We start from the raw sequence: 9304 nt of genomic DNA, 5'->3' as shown, positions 1-9304 counted from the left end.
GGATTTGTTGACATTGTGCCCGAGGGGAAATCCTTTATGTGTTTATCTTTCCTAATTACCGGTCAATTTACTTGTTTTATTGTTAAAAAGGCATTTTATGAAGTTTAAACTGAACTCAGTGACTTTACACATCTTTATTGATTCATTATTTTTATTGGCTTTTACTGCTTCATTATAGCCTGTAATGTGCCTTACGTGATTTCACATTTCTCAGTCTTTATTTATGATTATTACTCACTAAGTTAGAGTACTCACTATACTCCCTGCACCCCGTGTGCAGATTCAGGCACTGTTGATCCTGCTTGCGAGGGTTGAGAGCTCCCGGTGATGACCCAAAAGGTCATCACTTGTGTTAAAAGTAAATTCTGCATTTCGAGTCCTTAAAAACCTCTTTCGGCATTACCTCGATTTGCGTGCACAGTCCAAATGCATAGCCGGAAAGCCATTATGTGAAAATCTATGAAAATGATGAATTTTGCCTTTAAAATGAGTTTGAGTTGACTTCGGTCAACATTTTGGGTAAACGGACACGGATCCATGATTTAATGGTTGTGGAGAGTTCGTAGGAAAATATGGGACTTGGGTGTATGCCCGGAATCGAATTCCAAGGTCCCAAACCCGAGAAATGAATTTTTGAAAGAAATTATTTTGCCGAATTAATTATGAAGTAAAGAAGAGAATTTATGTTTAAAACGATTGGTATCGGGCCTGTATTTGGTTCCGGAGCCCGGTACATGTCTTATATATGATTTGAGTCGAACCTGTGAAATTTGGTAAGAAACGGACTTGAAATGACGTGAAACGTACCTTATTTGAGAAAATTGGAATTTTTTATGTTCTTAAGTAATTTCATGATTTTGATGCTAAATTCATAGTTGTTGATGTTATTTTAGTGATTTTGAATGCACGAGCGAGTCCGTATGATATTTTTAGGTTGGGGTGCATATTTGGTTTGGAGCCCCGAGGGTTCGGGTGAGTTTTGGATAGGCCACGGAGTGAAAATTTCACTTAGGAATTTGTTGGTATGTTGCAGGCCTGCAGGTTTCGCATTTGCGAAGCCCGACTCGCAAATGCGAGCATTGTATCGCAAATGCGAGAAGTGGTCTGGGCTGCCTTATTCACAAATACGAAGAAATAGTCACAAATGCGATATCGCAAATACGAAGGCACAATCATAAATGCGAAGAGGCCTGGTTTTCCTCAAGGCAGAGTCTCAATTTGCCGTCATCATTTTCTCAAAGAATTATGCTACATCTAAGTGATGAGCTAGTGAAGAACATGGAATGCAAGGATGAATATGGACAAACTATCATACCGGTCTTCTATGATGTGGACCCATCAGACGTCCGAAACGGGAGAGGTTTGCACAAGCCTTTGACAAACATGAAACAAAGTATAAGGATGATGTTGAGGAAATGCAAAAGGTGCAAAGATGGAGGAATGCCCTAACTGCTGCGGCAAATCCAAGAGGATATGACATCCGACCAGGGTAAGTGAAATTCACATACTGCAATATATACTTTTATCGGCTAGAAGACATTACTATAAGTTTTATCACTTTAATTCCTCGATAACATTCTTAAACAGATAATATTCCAATTAGCTCTTCAAGAGTTTGATTTAAGTACTTTTTAGCTTATTATAGTGTTTGGTACACTTAAAAAGTGCTTTTAAAACAAATAAAAATCAGCTTAAAAGCTATTGTGAAAAATTGAAATCATTAGTGAAAGTGGCAGAGTGCTTTGTTGATAATTTGTAACAAATAATAAATCCAGATTAGTGGTAAGAAATACATTGTCATGGGTGGCTTACGAAGAGATGACTCTCAAGAATGTTTCACATAACGATTTAAACGCAATTAATTTTATATTTAGTGCCTGTTTAGATTAGCTGATTTGAAGTATCTGATAAACATTAGGTGTTGAAAAGCACTTTTAAGTGTTAAAACTGATTTAATAAATAAGCAGTTACATATTTAAATACAAGTGTCTGAAATTGATAATAATTGTTGTAGTATTTGATAAAAAAAGGTGCTGATAAGCACTTTTTCTGTTAAAATAACTTAAATAACCTTAGAACTGTTTACACTTATAAGGACGTAATTTCTTCAAAATTTTAGATTCCAGATCGATTCAAATACAAAATATTATATTTGTCATTTTATTTTAAATACAACTATGCTTAGATAAGATAATCTTTATGATAAATATAATTTATTTTATAATAAGCATATAATCATAAGTTATAATAATTAACAAATTGACAAAAGTTTCTCAATAAAAAATAAACCTAAATAGGACAAAATATTTGAAAAGAAACAAACATTGTCTTCATTACCACAACACTTAAAAAGCAATACACCAAAAATTTTATATGTTCTCATTTATCATATACAGTTCAAAGATTAATACACAATCACATAGATACACATATGAAATAGAGAATTTGCTTATCTTAAATAGTCAATGAGAATTGCGGACTTGAAGAGGTGGGGGTTTAGGTTGAAAAAAATACTTGAGGTAGTGAGTATCGATGTAAAAGTTTTATTCTAAAAAGGAATATTTTAAGGATAAAATAGTAAAAATTTTGGTCAAACTTAAAGTGCTTATAAGCTAAAAATTCATAAGCTGGGGGTGACCAGCTTATGGCTTATTTTTTACTTATAAGTATTTGGCTTATAAGTACTTTTAACTTTACCAAACGCATAAATAAGTCAAAAAGTATTTATAAGCTAGTTTGACCCGCTTATAAGCTTAGTTAAACACCCTCTTAATTCTACTTGCAAGTGCTTCTTTTCAGCCCATTTTGCCGAAAGTCTTAACTTGGAACCTCTGCATTTGTTTTGCCTTTTCAGCCATCTCATGTCAACTAGCAAATGCATTTCTTGCTATCTGTTAAGAAAATTTTGGCTTGGGGAATAACTAATCTATATATATATATATATATATATATATATATATATTAAAAGTACGAATCCCATTAACAAAATATCGTTCGTCTTTTTTACCCTTTAAAAATCAGATTTTACATTGGACAAAATTGTCATTTAAGTTTTCCCCAAAAATTAAGGATTTTTAAATCAACTAATTTTGTGTATTAAATCTTTCCTTATTTGAAATGTATAAAGATCTATCTTCACGGTAGGGTTAAGGTCTGCATATACATTACCCTCCTCATACCCCACTTGTGGGATTATATTGTATTTTTTTGTTGTTATAAAGATCTAACATAGTTTTTAACATGTATTAAGAGTGGAAAAATTTATATTTTGTTTCAATTGTAAAAAGTTTATTAATAAATATTTTCTTTGATTAAATTTTATTAATAAATATAATTTTAAAGATTTCAATAACCTAGTTTTGAAAATAAATAAAAAGCAAATGAATTATTTTTTTTTCATATCCATAGGTACTAAATTCTATGCTACTAATTTTTAAGCAAAAAAAAATGTATTTGAACTAAAACCTCAAAACTTTAATAAACAGTTTTATTTGTGTAGCTCTTTTATAGTTTAGACTTCAGTTACAATATCACAGATGGTAATTTCTTTTTTGTCCTCAATGTTGTCATGTTAATACATATGTTTGACAATTATTTGTGAAAAACATAAAGAAAAAGAGAGCATCCAGATTCCAGACCATCTAATTTTTGAACAATGACGTGGCAGTCTTAGGGCTACCATTGAAATCTAATGGGAATGCTGCCTTATTTTTATTTATTTTTTGAATTTCTTTCTTTCTACTAGTTCTTACGTAAGCAATTTGCAGGAAGTAAACGAAGTCTTTCCTTACGAAATCCACTCCTGAAATCACGTCTTTTAGTACTGGAATTGAAGTAAAGTACTTTCGAGTTGCTCTTTGCCCAAAGCCCTCCTTCCGACTTAGTTAGAAATACCAACTCTAAATAGCTTTCCTAAAAGGGGATTCACGTAAAATCGGAAGAAATTCGTTGTGCGGTTCATTGAGAAAGAGATTAAAAAATTGATCCTGAAGATTCGCCTAATTCGATAGAAATCGGTCGTACCTAGCCTCGATTCACATAGCAAACACTGTCCAATAATTCATGAAAACATGCAAAGAGCAGAGTTGGCGCATCTGATCTTTATTCTTCAGTGCCAGGCATAAAAAGCTAGCACAAAGAGCAGGGGATGAATCTTTATCGACTTCCTTTCGAATAACTTGGATAAAATCTTTATGGAGCAATCTAAGCATACACTTTTATTTTAGAAATAGCTCAAACATAATTTTTAGTTATATTTATGTGATTTTTTAAAGTTCTTTTATCTATTGAGATAGAGTACACGTACAATGCGCGTATTATAAAACTAGTAATATAGAAATATAAGCCGATGATCGGAAGGTGTCTTTAAAAACTAAATATTAATTTACAGTGTATTATTATCAAGAATAATCCAGATTAGTGGAATGTCTTGATCACTCCGTTCAGCATCACTACTGTAGGACAAATAATTCTCCACATTAACTCCACAATTATGTGTTTACAAACAACTTTCGATTCAAATTCATCCAAGTTTAATATCAAGTATTAATTTCTTTCTTTTTGTAATGAATTTAAGGATATTTTAGTTATTTCACAGGAAAAGTTTTTATGATCATTTTTTTACCAACATCAATGGTTTACTTCAAATTTTTTAGCATTTCTATCATAACATGTTACTGCTTTTTGATAAAACCTGCTCAAACACTTAAAAGTTACTTTTGAGCACTTGATGCTTAAAAGCTATTTAAATTTACTTGAGCAAACAGGCTCTTAGTCTTTTTATGATATAATGCTCATAACAGTATCAAATACTTATAATACTTGACTGTCTTATGTGTATCCACAATTAATCTTCTTATTTATGTAGGATTGAATCAGAGAATATTCAGCAGATTGTTGGCCAAATTTCGCATAAATTAAGCAAGAGTAATTCTTATTTGCGAGATGTAGTGGGAATAAATGCTCATTTAGAAAAAGTAAAATCCTTATTGGACATAAAAATCAATAATGTTCGGATTGTGGGAATCTGGGGCATGGGGGGAGTCGGTAAAACGACAATAGCAAGAGCCGTTTTTGATACAATCTCATATCAATTTGAAGTTGCTTGTTTCCTTGCGGATGTTAAAGAGAACAAATGTGGAATGCACTCTTTGCAAAATATTCTTTTCTCTGAACTGTTAAGAGAAAACGCAAATTGTGTTAATAATAAGGAGGACGGAAAGCAGTTGATGGCTCGTAGACTTCGTTTTAAGAAGGTATTAATTGTGCTTAACGACATAGATCACAAAGATCATTTGGATTACCTAGCTGGGGATCCTGGTTGACTTAGCAATGGCAGTAGAATTATTGCAACAACTAGAGATAAGCATGTGACAGGGAAGAATGATATAGTATATGAAGTGACTACACTAGTTGAACATGATGCTATTCAATTGTTCAATCAATATGCTTTCAAAGAAGAAGATCCAGATGAGTGTTTTGAGAAGCTAACTTTGGAGGTAGTAAGTCATGCTAATGATCTTCCTTTAGCCCTGAAAGTGTGGGGTTCCTTCTTACATAAGGGATATAATTAAGTGGAAAAGTGCAGTAAAGCAAATAAAAAATAACTGTAATTCAGAAATTATTGACAAGCTCAAAATCAGTTACGATGGGTTGGAGCCCATATAACAAGAGATATTTCTGGATATAGCATACTTCTTATGAGGGGAAAGAAAAGATTACATCATGCAAATACTTGAGAGCTGTGATTTTGGAGGGGATATCAGATTGCGTGTCCTAATTGACAAATCTCTTGTTTTCATCTCTGAAGATGATACGATTCAAATGCATAATTTAATACAAGATATGGGTAAATATATAGTAAACGTGTAAAAGGATCCGGGAGAACGTAGCAGACTATGGCTCGCCGAGGATTTCAAAGAAGTAATGGTCAACAATACGGTAAGTAGGCCAAACAATGCAATAATATTCAATTCCTACTTTTCATATTCCAATCCATTTATTTGTTCCTCTTACTTCATATTCTCACATGTAAGTCATTTTAGTTGTTTACAGAGTAGGAGAAGCAAAAGTAAAATTAATTGCCTAACATTGCCTATTTCGTCAAGTATCCATTTAATGTTGCCTAAATCATTTTTCTTATGTTATTAAGCCATGAATTAGTCTAGTAGCCGCTTAATCTGTCTAGTCCAGTTTCTTGAAATTTGTATGACATTTTGTACATAATAACTCAATTAGGAATTTATTTACCACGAATTATATTTTATATTTAAAAAAATTACAATTTCTTGGTACCGTTTCACCAAAAAGTCATTCTATTACTACATGAAATAATTTTAGACTTGACTTTAAGAATTTCTCAAAAAATAGACTATTAGAAAATAGAATTATAGAATTAATTTCACAAAGTGTTTCTCTTAAGCAACATATTTCTTAAAAAAAGACCTAGGCTAATGTTGAACCTTAATTGTTTTTTAGTGGTGCTAGCTCTTCAAGTGCAACAATAAGTAGTTACAAAATATGTGGAAGTTTGGCGTTGCAAGGAGTGAGAAAGTAGTCACATTGGCATGCAGATTTTATACAGACATTTGAAGTTATAGTTTGTAGACTAATGATCTTATTACCAGGGGACCAAAGCAATTGAAAGAATCTGGGTTGATTCAATTGTTCATCTTGAAATCTCATATAGTTCACTGATCTGTGTTCCGACTTTGGGTTGATTCAATTGTTCACTGACTTTGGTAAATATTTTGAGCAAACGGACCCGGATCTGTGTTCCGGCGATCCCGGGAGGTCCGCAGTAAAATATGAGACTTGGGTGTATGCCCGAAAATGAATTTCGAGGTCCCAAAGCCTTAGAAATCAAATTTTGAAAGAAATTGTTTTGCTGAATTATTTATGAAATAAAGAAAAGAACTAATGTTTGAAACCGTCGGGCCCGTATTTTGGTTCTGGAGTCCGGTACAAACTTGTTAAAGCATTTAAATGATAACTGTGAAATTTGGTGAAAACTGGATTTTATTTGACGTGATTTGGACCTCTGGTTGAAGAGTTATGAACTTTAAGTGTTCTTGATGGAAATGATGAGTTTTGAGGTTTAATTCATAGTTATTGATGTTATTTTGAGGATTTGACTGCACGAGCAAGTCTGTATGATATTTATGGGTTAGTGTGCATGTTTGGTTTGGAGCCCCGAGGGCTCAGATGAGTTTTGGATAGCCACAGAGTGTTTTGAACTTAGGAAGCATCAGATTTTCAACTGATGTGTGTTGCAGGTCTGCAGGCTTAGCAATTGCGAAGCCTGACTCGCAATTGCGAGCTCGCATTTGCAAGAGACCCATTGCAATTGCGATGATGGGCTGGGGAAAGAACCCTCGCATTTGCGAGGCTTGTGTCGCAAATGCGATTTCAACAGGGAGCGCAAATGCAAACATATGTTCGCAATTGCGAAGACAACAAGATTTGCCTACCTTCGCATTTGCGAATCCTGGGCCGCATTGGCGAGTTCGCATTTGCGAACCTGACTTCGCAAATGCGATATCTGTACCTGTGCAAATTATAACTTAGCCGAAAATCTCTCATTTTTCAAACCCTTTCAAAACCAAAACATCTTTGGGCGATTTTTCAAAGGCAACTCTTCTTCCAAATCGATTGTAAGTAAATTCTAACTCATTTTCTTCAATCTTTAGCGTCTTTTCATATGATTTCAACTCAAAAATCAAGGGTTTTCATGAGGAAAATTGGGTGTTTTGGGTAGAACCTAGGTTTTTCAAATTTTGGGGATTTGGACCCCAATTTGAGGTTCGATTTAAAAACAAATTATATATTTGGGTTCATAGGTGAATGGGTAATCGGGTTTTGGTTCGAACCTCGGATTTTGACCATGTGGGCCCGGGGTCGATTTTTTACTTTTTGGGGAAAACATTGAAAAACTTATTTTCATGCATTAGAATAGATTCATTCAGCGTTTATTGATATAATTAAGTAACTTGTGGCTAGATACGAGCGAATTGGTGGTGGAATCAAGAGGTAAAGCGATAGTTGAGGCTTGAATTGGGTTCGTGGCATCGAGGTAAGTGTTTGGTCTAACCTTAACTTGAAGGATTAGGAGTTGAGTCTTAATTGCTACGTGTTAACCGTGGAGTACGACGTATAGGCATGGTGACGAGAATCTATACGTTAGTGTCAAGCATGCCCGTGAGTCTTGTATTGTAATTTTATTACTCCGTTGTGGTTTATTCGTGCTTTATATGAGAATTATATTATTGTGCCCTTGCCGGGATATTGTTGTAATATTATTGTTCCCTTGTCGGGATGTTGCTATTATATTATTGTTTCCTTGCCGGGATGTTGTTGTTACATTATTGTTCCCTTGCCGGGATGTTGTTGTTATACTATTGTTCCCTTGCCGGGATCCTTTTTGATTGGTGTTGATAAATGAAATGGGAGTGGGTTGCACGCCTGCAACAGTAACATATGAAATGGGAGTGGGTGTCGACGCCCCCTTTTTTCTCTAACCGTGGGGTCAGAAATCGGGTATACGACATTGGGAGGACAACTCTATTCCCTTTCGAGAATTGGATTTAGAAGTTGAAGAGTCACCACCTAATGATTATAGTGCATTAGGACACTTTAAGAAGGGTTTGAGATGAAGAGACCAGAGATTAGGGTAAGGGCTAGAAATTATCCCAAGGGGAAGGTGTTAGGAACCCCTCAAGATCCACTAGTGTGGTTCCCGGCCATGTTATAATTGTGACTTTACAAGTAAACAATCAAGGCTCAAATAAGGATTCGCACATAACATTGCGACCAAGTTGAAAATTTTCGAAGGTAAGTAGAGAGGGCAGAAATTCATGAAAAAGAGATTTGAATAGTTTTACAAGAAGCGATGAAAGCAAATAAAGGGAAGGGAGTCCTATGTTTATAATTAATATGGATCACTTCAATGCAATACCCAGCGATCACTCCTCAGAAGAGGGGTCGCACGTGATATTAGCGCATCAGTCATCATATCCATATCTACCCTTCCCACCCCGTTAAGGTATTTAAATGCGACCAGTCTCGTTTACTTATTGCATGCTAGTACCCGTCCCAACCTATCAGTCCCGGGGTGTCAGTACTGGGAAGGAAAGGGATATAGGCATATATGGAGTTCAAAGGTTAAAATTCTAATTGCGACATACAAAACAAGTAACAAATATAAGGATGAACAAAACAAATAGGTAAGGCTCAAGTAAACCCCTTAATCAAACAAACACTTAGTTTAGCATGTCTTGGCACATACTGATTTGGTCTTTAAATTAAA

General features: G+C 34.4%; 1 pseudogene; it reads left to right on the top strand.

Moving 5' to 3' along the window:
- Positions 1 to 1178: 1178 nt before the first annotated feature.
- LOC104236289 (TMV resistance protein N-like) lies at positions 1179 to 6719 on the top strand (annotated as a pseudogene).
- The last annotated feature ends 2585 nt before the right edge of the window (positions 6720 to 9304 follow it).

The sequence above is a fragment of the Nicotiana sylvestris genome, chromosome 10 (genome assembly GCF_000393655.2).
Source record: "Nicotiana sylvestris chromosome 10, ASM39365v2, whole genome shotgun sequence".
Classification (NCBI taxonomy): Eukaryota; Viridiplantae; Streptophyta; class Magnoliopsida; order Solanales; family Solanaceae; genus Nicotiana; species Nicotiana sylvestris.
Note: the sequence above shows the minus strand (reverse complement) of the source record. Positions and strands in the feature narration are given on the sequence as shown.